Source organism: Nansenia antarctica (assembly GCF_963989245.1).
Source record: "Nansenia antarctica genome assembly, chromosome: 6".
Taxonomy (NCBI): Eukaryota; Metazoa; Chordata; class Actinopteri; order Argentiniformes; family Microstomatidae; genus Nansenia; species Nansenia antarctica.
In genome coordinates, this window is record NC_137676.1 from 27,060,037 (window position 1) to 27,073,570 (window position 13,534).

The window sequence follows — 13,534 nt, forward strand, 5'->3', positions numbered from 1 at the left end:
AGTCCATCCCACCAGGTTGCGCCAGAACGGTGGGTCACGGTCCGCGGTGTGCACGCAGCTTTAGGTCAGTTACGGCCAAGCTCCACCATGGCCATCGAGCGTTGCGTCAAATGTGCGTTGCGTCCGGAATTGGGATCAAATGCATTGTAATCAATGAAAGGTGCTCCACTTGCTGCGTTTGTTGCGTCCGATGGCTGCGTCAAAAGTAAAAATTCGGCGAAGTTTGATTTTTGACGGTGGACGCAGACGTCACAATGAGACCAATTGTATATTGACTGGTGAACTTGCACACAACACTCTCACTCGAAGGGGAGAAGTGAAACTTATTGTGTCAACAATATCTCGTTTTCGGTTTTTTTCTTAACACCAACTTGAAGTTTTAAAGTACCCGCTCTATATAATAAACAACAGTTTAACGATCACTAAACACTTATAATTTGTGTATTGGATTCATTATTCTCGTTTGCCGGAGGCTACCGGTAAGGGAGGGTTGACTTGTAAACAGGGCTGCCAAGTCTCACGCAATCACCGTGAGACTCACGCATTTCAACCAGTTCTCACGCTCTCACGCCGCATCTCTATTTCTCACGGCGAGAAATAACTTTTTTTTTTTTTTTTTTTTTACGGGACTTTTATTTTTGAAATTCCTTGAAAGAAAGCTACCGGACATGAGTTTCGTGGCATCTTTCTGCACGCGCGTTAACTTGAGTCTGCAATCGAAGCGGCAGGCGAGCGCTGATGGAAGAACCTGTGTTCACGCGAGCTGCAAGAACGTAGCAAGCAGGGTTGCCAGATTGGGCTACTTTTGGTCACACTGGACGGGTGGATTCGGCAGCTTTTAGACTGGTTGGGCTGGACATTGTCAATTCCATCTGGCAACTGTGGTAGCAAAATATGTGCATACATTTTTTTATGATTTATAGTTTTTAGTATTTTCAATAAACAGACAATGAACAGACATACATCACATGTAACAGTTGACGTTGGACAATAAATTAAAAAGACAAAAAATAGACACAACAAAACATGAAGGTGATGTACAGCAATATAAATCTACAGCATTGTCTAACAATCCTACTTATAGCAGTTTACTTTCACGTTTTACATTTGGGATATTGCTATTTATAAATAAATTAAAGTAAATATAAAATAAAAAATATTGCTATTTACAGGAGCTGGAGTTGCCATTATTTCTCAATATATGAGTGATACTGCCCCCATTTCAAGCGGTAATCCTCCACCTTATCTAGCAGCCTATATGATAATTGTTCTAAGGCTGCCAGCTGCCCAAGAGAAATGTGCCACAGAGACGGTGCTGGTGCTGATGAGGCCTTCCACTCTTTAACCAATAGTTTCCGTCCTAGCATTAACGCAGTCTGGATCCAATTGGCGAGTGGTGGAGTCACCTCACTTAATGCTTTGGGGTCACCCAAAATAAAAAGACTGGGGGTGAACGGAATGTCAAGGCCAACAATTTTTTCCAGAAAACCATGTATGGCTAGCCAATACTCCTGGGTTTTTGGACATCCCCAAAGCATATGCACTAGAGTACCATTCCTGTCACTACACCTCCAGCACTCCGAGCTGTCAACCAGACCCACTCTATGTAGCCTGGATGGTGTCCAGTAGATTCTATTAATAATCTTGATCAATCTCGTTCGGAGTTCCCTTGACATTTTTTTCCCATTCTTGAGAATTCTTCCCCATTCTGCCTCTGTAAATGATACATTTAAATCTGTTTCCCATGCTAGTTTAAGGGACCATATGTTTGGGTCTGAGGCCACTAGGATCCTCGAGTAGTAGGCAGAGGCTTCATGACCTAGTCCAAAAATGTTCAAAAACCATTCAAGTGCATCACCACTAGGTGGGGCAATTGTGGGGGAGCCAAATGTTTGCACCATTAAGTGTCTTAGCTGTAGATACTTCCATTGATTGTATGGTAAATCAAATTCCCTTCTAAGAGCCTCAAAAGATTTTAGCGTTCCATCCTGATATAGGTCTCCTAGAACTTCGATACCTTTTTGAAACCAGGGCTTCCAAAAGAAGGGCGATTTATCTATACACAGCTTAGGGTCCAGCCAGATCCCAGCAGACTGGTGAAGATAGGGGTCAAATTTAAAGATGTAAGCAACTCTCTTCCAAACCCATTGTATATGGGACAAAATAGGGTGCGATCGATTCTCTTGGGCTAGTCTGGCCGTAATACAGCACCTGAGTGCCAGAGGGGTGCAGATGGCACTTTCAATATGGAACCACGGGGGGGCTCTCTCTGGAGGCAGAGTCCAGTGTGCCATGTGCCTGAGAGTGAAAGCGTAATGGTAATATAACAAGTTAGGAACACCAAGACCTCCTCGGTCTACAGGCCTCTGCAGTTTCCGCAGGCTCATTCTAGGACGTTTGTTGTTCCATAAGAATTTATTACAAATTTGATCAAATTGTTTAAAATAGTGTAGTGGGATTCGGACTGGGAGAGCTTGTAACAGGTAATTAAATTTAGGAACACAGGTCATCTTAATTATATTTACTTTGCCCCACATGGAGAGAAATAGTGGAGACCACCGCTCTACATCTGCCCGCAGTTTATCCAATAGGGGAACAAAGTTTATTTTAACTAAATCAGCCAGTAAGGGGGGGAATGTTAGGCCAAGATATCTAATGCCTTTCTTAGGCCAAGAAAAGGTGCCTGCTTGAAAGAGGGATTTGGGACAATATGGTGAAAGAGGAAGAGCCTCCGACTTTGTCCAGTTCACTTTATAACCTGAAATAGATGAAAACTTGTCAATGATTCTAAATAGTGAGGAAAGAGAGCGTTCTGGATCTGAGACAAATAAAAGAATGTCATCCGCATATAGCATCAGTTTATGACATCTATCACCGATTTGAATACCTGGAAACGTGGGTTCTCTCCGGATAGCCATTGCTAACGGTTCGAGAGCAACAGCGAAGAGTAGGGGGGAGAGGGGGTCCCCCTGTCTCGTACCCCTACCCAGCTCAAAGGGAGATGACATAATGCCATTGGTAAGCACTGATGCCGTAGGGTTAGTATATATAAGACTAATCCACTCTATAAACTTCTTGCTGAAACCAAAGCATTCCAGGGCGGAGAGCAAGTATTGCCACTCCACCCTGTCGAACGCCTTCTCAGCGTCCAACGAGATGGCGGTCATGGGAGAGGCATTGTCCCGAGTGGCCGACATAATATCAACACATCTCCTAACATTGTCTGCAGAGGAACGGGAGCGTATAAAACCGACCTGGTCGGGGTGAATCAGAGAGTTTATCACCTTGTCAAGGCGGTTAGCCAGAATTTTTTGATAATATCTTACTATCGCAGGAGGTTAAACTGATAGGTGTAAAATTCTTACAATCTAAAGGGTCCTTCCCTTCCTTCAAAATAAGGGTAATAATGGCCTCTGTTGGACTCCGGTACTGCACGTTACTCACGAGAGATTTCTTTTTTTTTTTAAAGTAAAACATTCGGGGCTTTTCAGAAAACAAAAAAAGGAGGAAGTTTTCCCTTTTCCAGGGCTTCATTATAGGTGTTTAGTAGTAATGGAGCAAGTTCTTTGGAGTAGGCCTTGTAGAACTCGTCATTACTAAATGCAGGCATTTAGTAGTTACTAAACCCCTAGTTAGTTTCAAACTAGTTGTTTACTAATTTCGGTTGCACCACGCCAATCTTTTGCCAATCTTAGCTAGTAAATACTCAGTTTTGGTAACTGTTTTTTGTTTCTCTACTGTAACATAACCAGGTACATTAATAATAATAATTATTATTAATAATTACAATTTACAATACAAATACAACAATTTGGGGTCCCTCCCAAAAAATTGGGGCGCGCTGTGTGCGCACAAAAACACCCACCAAGCCCTCATTCTGACCCAGGAAAAACCCTTGTATGTACTGTATAACATGATAGCCATCTATGAGCAATGCACTGTATATAAGATGATGACCACGGGTCTTTCTGCTGCTGACCAAGGGGCTGAGTCCTGTTGATGGGGCCAATTTTTCTTTTAGAGTCTGTAGGCTACTGTATTTGTTTATTAAGATTTCATAAATATGATATATTGTCTGAATTTTTTTCTTGTTTTATAAAATGTTATTATTTATTATTTTCATTTCTTGTGCTGGTTTATTACGAACAACATGTAAAATTGCAGGAAACTAGCACAAATAATTGGGTGGGAGAGAGGGGCCGCCGCTGCCAAAACGTGCACAGTTTTGGGTCGCTCCACCGCCAAAAAATCTCACTCCAAACTTTTGGTGAAACTTGGCAGCCCTGCTTGTAAACATACTTTCGTTTTAGCTCGTGTTCAAAAGTAAGAACTGTGTGTTCATCTATTTGTGTACTTATGTGTTTTTAGCATGTCGATGTTCTCCCAGCATGTTGTGATGTTATTAAAATACACTTTAGACCTTCGTAGCGATGTGTTTTGTTAGCAGCTAGCTGTTAGCAACGTTCGTAGCTGTGGCTGCGTTTATAGTCACTTTTCTCCCATTCAGTGTTTGAGGTGAACCAATATTCAAATACGCCTGTCGTGTTCAATCTTTCTCTGATTTCAATATATGACACATCATTTGAAAGCTTACCATCTGTAGTTTAAGCACATGTAAAAACTGATTGGTTGTTGGTTATAATTGTATAGCCTATTGGCAGTGGCGTGCAGTCAGGTGAGGCAGGGTAGGCAGTGCCTCACCCAGGCATTTAAGAAAGAAAAAGAATATCAGTCTTTTTAAAATATTTTTTAATTATTTTTTTATCTCAAAAAAATATATATTTTTAATTTATTTTACTCATTATTCTTAACTTTAATGTGTTAATATGTTGTTAAAATAAAAATAAATGATGTAAAATGTGTTGTTATAAAAATATAATGCATGCCCTGGCACCAGGAGAGTTTGCTCCCAGAGGCTGAGGCAGACTGTGCTTGTGCTTCTGTGCTATGCGAAGTGATAGACCAACGGTTTCGTAGGTTTGCGCATGCGTAGTCTGTTCTCACATTGTCTTCATTGGAGGACGTTGAGGCACCGGTCCACGCTGCTTCTGACAGCATGATTGACAGTTTGCGTTTGGCTTGCCGTAGCGGCATCCTCTGCTGTTCGCGCCGCGGTTCTAGGTGAATGTAGGCAATGCCATACAGGCTGTTGCGCTACGCTATGTGTAGTTATGAGATAACAATACATTTGACATTTTTGACCAGCTATTTGATAGTATAGTATATATGGGCTATGTGATTGACTTTAGTATAGTATATTAGCCTACATTACAGTCATTTAGCCGACGCTTTTATTCAAAGCGACTTACAATAATTGCATTTAACGTAGGAGTGTACTGCTTTTTTAAGGCAAAATGAAGAATAGCAAACTAAAAATACAGTATAGCAATATAGCAATAGCAATAGCATAGAGAAGAATAGCAAACTAACAATACAATAGGTGCAGGGAGGATTCTGGTAGTAGACCTACTTCTTGAAGAAGTGAGTTTTGAGCCTGCGTTAAAAGATATAAGGGCTATTGATTGCCTTTATAGTATGCGCTATGCCATTTGAAGTCTGGCTGCTGCGTTAATCGCATGATTTTTTTTAAATAGCTCACTGCCTACCCAGCCAATGACCTCACTGCACGTTACTGCCTATTGGTTGTTTTCTGGTGTTGTTTTCTTGTTTTGCTCTGTTTGTAGTCTACTCATGGGCGTCACCACCATATATGTGTCTCATTCTAATGCTTTGGTCCGCATATCGGGATCTGATGTAATGATCAGACTTTTCTTTTGAAAAATCTGAATACATTTCCGCGTTGAAAATCAGTGACACATCGCTAGTCAACTAACACAGCTTGTTTTGTGAGCCTGCTAACAATGTAAAGTAGTGTTATACTTAACTAGGTAGCAGTGGGGCTTACTCACCGAATCCATTGCGTTGCAGTATTTTGGCTTGACTAGCGCGTTTGTGTTGTGATTCTCAACAACGTTGAAACGTAGTTCCGTGTTTCAAAAGAAAAGTTTGAACATTTTGATTGGTTGCCGATATGCGGACCAAAAGACTAGAACGTGTCACATATTTGGGGGGGGACGTGTCCCCCCCACCTTTGAAACAAGGTCGTTTGGACCCCCCCACATTTGCCATCAAAAATATGTTGCATGACTGGTCAGCGTTATTTTCATTGCTTCACAATCAAATCCGTTCCACTTTATGAGTAGGGGATTGCCCATATCCAGAAATCCACTCCGCGTTTTACTTCTGTTTTTAACGGCACGCAGCATCAGACACGCACGCAGATTCAAAACATTCAGACTGAGGCAAGACGATATTTAGATCATCCACCAAGATGGATATAAGGATTTTTTTTTCTAAGAAGAGAAAAGTAAGTCAAAGTCATCCAAGTTTTCCCGTGAGTGGCCAAACAGCAACATTGCGTTCTCCCAAGGTCAAACACAGCCAGCTTTTCTGATAAGAATGTTAGCACCTTATGAGACATTCTCTGTATTAGCAATAGAATTAGCATAGCCTACTAGCAACCAAATACGAGCTAGATCAGCTATATGGCACTAGCAGTTTTGTTAGGCATTACTAGTGCGGTTAGACATGTTTAAATGCAGAACAGACACAGGCGAAATGTCATCAAAAGCACAGAATGGCGACAAACACCTCACAGTGCTTACCTGTCCTGTCATTATTGCATCTCCTGCCCGTGTTCATTGCCCTGAGCATTTGCACTATTTAATTTGGCCATTGCACCCACCCAAAGAATCAATTTTGCATCTGATTGCTTGAGCTAGGGTTAAAAAATAAGAAGAAAACACCTGTTCCATTTATTTTTCTATTTCTAAAATGCTTGTGATTGTAGTTTTTGTATTGATGATTGTATTTCTATGTCAAATGTTCTATTAGAGAAAAACAATATGAACAAGTGCTCAATGCATCCCCATTTCTCCTGATATAGGTGGTTGAGAGTGAGAGTGAGTCAGAGGCAGGGGCAGCAGGCAGGGGCAGTGGAGACAGCTCTAATTCACTCTTTGATTTTAGTTTTGTTTGTTATAGTTGTATGTTCTGCAATGCACTGAAGAGGGCTAAGTTTGATTGTAATAGGCTCTGAGTAGCCTAGGTACATATTTTATGTTTCCTCATAACTTTTTATTCAATTTGTTGACTCAAAGTTACCTCATTCTTTTCTAATTCACTCTTTGAATCTTCATATTTAATAAAGTACCTAAAAAGTGCCACGTGTCAGTGTCAGGCCTCTGTGAGTTAAACCAAAACATAATAGTAGTCAGTAATTGCAGACCATGCCAGCTCCAAGGAAAAACAAAGAAAGAGGGAGATTATTTTGGGTGTAAAACGCACCAGAATGCAGGAAATTTAATCTACTATTTAAAAAAATTCGGGGGGAGGACCCCCAGACCCCCCGAAAAATAAGTGTCCCCCCCCACATTCAAAAAGCTGCTGACGCCCATGAGTCTACTTGATGTATTTTTATCAGCTGTTAAATCACCACAGCGGTTAATCCACTAATAGAGATAATAGATATTATATAGACGAGAGAAGAGAGTTCCGGTGCGTACGCAAAGCAAGAACATTTGGATTCTGATTTATAAAAGGCGCACCGCACGAGCAAGTGGAATTTGCGGGCCACTCTTCCCACACCTGCTTCACTTTATCCCAATCAACCCTAAATGTTGCGCACGGGAACGAGCGTCTCGCCCCACCCTTTTTAACACCCATGCTTTGCCTATTATTGGTCAGTTAAATGCCCGACAGAAGGCGAAACAAATTTCACCCACTCAATTTCTGCGCAGTGGTTCCGCTTAACGAACACATAACAATATGAAACTCTCTATAACATCTATGTTCCAGACTGTATCGACAACGTGTTCACCTTATTATTTATGATAATACATTTCATAACATTCAAGTATTGTTTAATAATTACAGATTCAATTAAATATGATTCCCGATTAAACTGTAGGCCTACAACATATCTCCCTTTGTATTTATTATGTTAAATCATGTTTTTTCTTTTAGATTAGATTCAATCTTATTGTCATTGACAAGTACCAAGGTTGTCACAAGGAAATGCAGTTCGTCATCTAACCTGCATTGCAGAAAAGCCAAGCATGTTTCAAGTTTATTGTTACGTTACATTAAGAGAGTAAAATTCGTATAGGCTTCGGTTCCTGACATGGCAGCACAAGACATAAGGCAATAGGCAGAATACAAGATAAAGGTGACAATATTACAGCTAAGACAGGATACACTAGTGATGCAACTAATCATAGATAGTTCAGTAATCTGTGCGCTTAACGTTTTCATAGTCCGTATACATAGGGATGGGGTGTAGGCCTACTTGGGGATGATAGTCAATTGTCTACAGTGGGCCTGTTCATGTTCTTCACTGTACGGATATTGCAATAATTGGACTTATCGGGAACGTTACCCTTATGAAGAGGTACATTACTGTGAAGTCAATGCGGACGGTGGTCAACCTCGCGCTCCGTGCAATTAATATTTATGTAAAAAGTAAATATATTTGCATGAATATCAATATGATATGTACAGTAAAGATATATGTATATAGTGTGATGCGTACAGGACAAGGACGAATAAGATATGTGCAGTGTGCACCAGGGGCGGCGCTAGGGGGTGGCTACTGGGGCTCAAGCCCCGGATGTTTTCTGAAAAGCCCCGAATGTTTTACTTTAAAAAAAAAAAGAAATCTCTCGTGAGTAACGTGCAGTACCGGAGTCCAACAGAGAGGCAGCAGCTGCGCGACATTAGCCTGCATACTGCGTAGCCTACCCTGCCCTGAAGAAGAAGTGATCTCAATCAGTGCCTGACTTGCAAAAGTGTAAGGATGGATATCCGAAAGTTGTTTTCAACAAAACAAGCGCCAAGAACTGTTGCAGCAGCCGTATCAGCAGCTGACAACAATGACATCACCAGCAGTGATGACATAGATCAGGGGTCGGCAATAGGCGGCCCGCGGGCCATTGCTGGCCCATCACCAATAATATTTGGCCCAGCAGAATATTTGGAGAATCCACTTTTTTTTTTTTTTTTTTTCTTTCTTTTTTTTTTACAATATCCGACCGACAGTCCCACATATAGCGCCTATAATGTCCGAATAGAGAATCTACCTCCACCTGAATAATGCTTATTGTACTTTTATCCATGTTGAGAGTGAATGACACAGGGACAGACAATCAGGCAGCGGGGTGCACCGAAGCGCACTGACGCTGAACCCCTCATAGTGAATCATAAGTAGGTGGACAACGTGTAGTGCTGAAATAGCCGTGTGTGGTTTGAAAAAAATAACACCAGCTCAGTAAATAATTCAAACGTCATGTTTACGTATATGTGACTGCAACACACATATGAACAGTAACAAAGCAAATTCAGTTTAATATTCTGAAAAACATTGACAACAAAATCGGTGAAAAAAAGAAAAGAAAGAAAAGTAATCCGCTTATGCGAGGGGTGGTGGTGCATAGGCCTATGCTCCTGAAACGACAGAGCAAACACGCTATTAGGGATAATAATTACAATGAGCCATTCATTCAAAATATACAAAATACAATTAGGTTATTAAATACAATAACGACAGGCTTGGTACTTACTTAATGTGAAAAGTGGCATCTCCCATCGGTCAGTATTTGCTTGATATCTGGTTATATGGACGTCACTTTAATCCGCAGGCAGTTCTCAAGTTTTTTTTTGCATCAATCGATTCCTCTCGTGCGTCTTTATCACATTCATTGAGGAAAAGGACGACTCGCATGTATAGAAAGGGAACATTGTGAGCACGGAAGATGTGAGTCTCACAACGGCTTTGCGTTGATGAAACCAGGTAGGATGAACATTATAGTTCGCTGTCCATTCCTCTTTAAATGCCCTGTTTTCACCGTCAACTTTCCTCTTTACACCTTTGGAGAGTGACATGATGTTTCTCTTGCTAGTTAGCAGGTTAAATGTTTAGCTAACTTCACCCGGCAGGCAAACAACCAATCCAATAATAATGTGATCTTGTCTGGGAGGAGGGGGGAATCATTCAGAATGAAAGTATGTTAAATAATTATTAGAATAAGCTAGGCTGCGCTACATCGTCAGTCCACACATTTATTATTCAAAACTATGGAAAAGGGTGAAACTACGTTTCAACGTTGTTGAGAATCACAACACAAACTTGCTAGTCAAGCCAAAATACTGCAACGTAATGGATTGGACTGCTACCTAGTTAACTACAACACTACTTTACATTGTTACCTAGTTAACTACAACACTACTTTACATTGTTACCTAGTTAACTACAACACTACTTTACATTGTTACCTAGTTAACTACAACACTACTTTACATTGTTACCTAGTTAACTACAACACTACTTTACATTGTTACCTAGTTAACTAGAACACTACTTTACATTGTTACCTAGTTAACTAGAACACTGCTTTACATTGTTACCTAGTTAACTACAACACTACTTTACATTGTTACCTAGTTAACTACAACACTACTTTACATTGTTACCTAGTTAACTACAACACTACTTTACATTGTTACCTAGTTACCTAGAACACTACTTTACATTGTTACCTAGTTAACTACAACACTACTTTACATTGTTACCTAGTTAACTACAACACTACTTTACATTGTTAGCAGGCTCACAAAACAAGCTGTGTTAGTTGACTAGCGATGTGTACATTTTTCGAAAGAAAAGTCAAAGCATTAGAATGTGTCACATTTTTTAACAATCAATTACTTATGAATGAATTAATGGAATGAATGAATGGTCTTTATTGTCATTGCTACAGTACAGGTACCAAACAACGAAATTTAGGAGGGGTGGCTCCCCTGGTGTTAGGGAAAAAAAAAAAAAAAAAAAAAAAAAAAAGTTCGGGCCCGCCATCTAGTGGCTCAAAAAAAATTTGGCCCGAGGCCAAACCTAATTGCCGACCCCTGACATAGATGATGTTTCAGGTTTGTGAATCTTATTAGAAAGGTGACTGACTCACTGACACTACTTTTCCGGTTTGCTAATGCTAGCTGGCTATCATAACATAACGTTATGTTATAATGAAAATGAAAGATAGCAAGGTACTGTTACGGTACATGGTAAGAAATCAAACAAAGGATAATACTTATGGAATGGAATGGAATGGAATGGACTTTATTTGAAAAACAGATGGAATGAAGTGGTTATTCACTTTATACAAATAAAGTGAATAACAGGCTGATAGTCTTTGATATCTGCACTCTGGTTGACTGAGTAACAAGTGAAAAAGAATGATGTAACGTTAATGTTACAGCTAGTAAACATGGAGTAACCACATTAAGTATGCCCTTATGTATGTATACAGAACATGACTCAAATCTATCCTAAGATGTAACGCTAACTAACTAAGTTTGTTTAATGTCCCAGGGGGGATTTGATTTCACAGTACTATACACAGGCCAACAATACATGTAATATATTGTCATATAACACAGGACAAGACTCTAAATACAATATAAGTGGTGAGCACAGAGTCTGCCCTGATATACATACTGTAACATAACTAGCCTCAGCCCATCAATTATGTAATTCTATACAAATATAAATGATGGTGACTGGCAGGGGGAGCTACGTGTGCTGACCTCCCTCTGTGCCCAGAACCACCACAATTAGTTTGCTTCATTAAAGGGTGTGAATGTATATGTGTTCTCCAGTGCCTTTTGTCCGCTTTAAGGTGGTGGTAAGTTGAAGGTTGAAGGCAAAATATTCCGGCGCGCTCTGCGCGCACATTATATTCTCCCTCTGGGCTAAGCCCCGGATCTCCTACGATCCTAAATCCGCCCCTGGTGTGCACGTATCCTTTGTGTGCACTCCTTCATAATACGTGAGAGGCAATATTTCTTATGTCGGTGGAAATGGTATCCATTTCAAAGCGTTTCTCCTCTTTCATCCTTCTGCCAGCGGAGTCGCAGTTGCTCATTTCTCCAGTTACTATGCGTACGCATGGGTCCCAGTGTGCTTAGAGGTGCGCACAGTTTCACGCCAAGTTCCTTTTTTATAAATCCCAAATTTGCGGGAGGATTTACGTACGCATGTACGTACGCAAGTCACAGAATCAATCAATCAGATTCTAACCTCTCCATCATGGGCAAGACCAAAAAGTTGTATAAGGACGTCAGGGACAAGATTGTAGACCTGCACAAGGCTGGAATGGGCTACAAGACCATCAGCAAGCAGCTTGTTACTGTTGTGCGATTATTTGAAAATGACAGAAAGACAAAATAACCATCAATCGCCCTCAGTCTGGGGCGACGAACATGAAATGCATCTGCGTTTCCTTGTCTTAGTACTTCTCAATGACAATAAGGTTGAATCTAATCTAATCTAAAAGAGAAATGATTTAGTATAATAACAGCGAGGTATCTGTTTTTGCAAAACAACCTCTGTAGTTTAATCGGGAATCATATTGTTGGATCTGTAATTATTATACATATTATACAAATACTTGGATGTTATGACATTATCATAAATAATAAGGTAAACAGTAGGACGAATCACGTTTAAACTGATTCCGTTGTCGATGCAGTCTGGAACATGTTATATATGGTCTGGCGAGAAAGTTCGTTGCGCGGAAATTTACTGATTGGGTGAAAAGTATTTTTTCCGGCGTTCTGTCGGCCGTTTGACTGACCATTTTGATATGCAACGTTTGCAGGAAAAGTGCCATAGAAATAAAAAGTTATTATTATTATTATTATAGGCAACTATGGGCGTCAAAAAGGGTGGGACAAGACGCTCGTTCACGTGTGCAACAGAGTTGATTGGAAGCAGGCGTGGAACTTGCAAATTCCACTGGCGTGCGCACCGTTTTATAAATCCGAATGTTGGCGACGTAAATGTTCTTGCTTTGCAAAGGTGCGTAGGTGCAAAGCGTAGGTACGCAAAGCTTTATAAATGAGGCCCCTGTTGTTTCTCGTTTGTCCGTCTGAAACAAAAACTCTGGACCTTTCCATGAATTAAAGTCGTCTTAAAATCCAAAGTTCAAATCAAAGTAACAAACGAAAGTAATGTTGGCGTGGTGTTGTATGTACTGTATATCTGTTTTATCTAAACTTCCATCTGGAAGCTTTTTGAATTGAAATTTGCCGTTCAGCACACCGGGGGGGGGCGAATTTGCGAAACCTAGGATGGTAGGGGAAGGCAGGGCAATACCGCTACCTGATTGGTTGGCGAAGCACTCGTGAAGAGCCCCCTCATTGGCTGGCGAGTCTACCATCTAATTAGCCAGACTCCTTGCTATAAGCTAGCAATATTGGGCTAACGTAAACCTTATAATGCTAACTTAGTTCGACTGAACTAAAAGAAAATAACATAAGTATTATAGCTAGTGTTTCACTAGCCGTATCAACACACATTTAGATTGATTTAGAATGGTTTAATGTTAGCTAGCTAGTTTATCAGCGACAACCTGAGTGAGTGACACAGGACAGTCTGTGGTTGTTGCGAAAGTGTTCCACTGACCACCTCTGTCCACTTGTG

At 40.6% G+C, this 13,534-nt stretch overlaps 1 protein-coding gene across 1 annotated transcript in view; it reads right to left on the reverse strand.

Moving 5' to 3' along the window:
* Window positions 1–13,534, reverse strand: part of fer1l4 (fer-1 like family member 4) — a gene marked incomplete at both ends in the record, with an annotated part of 122,058 nt that overhangs the window by 85,318 nt on the left and 23,206 nt on the right. The window lies entirely within an intron of this gene.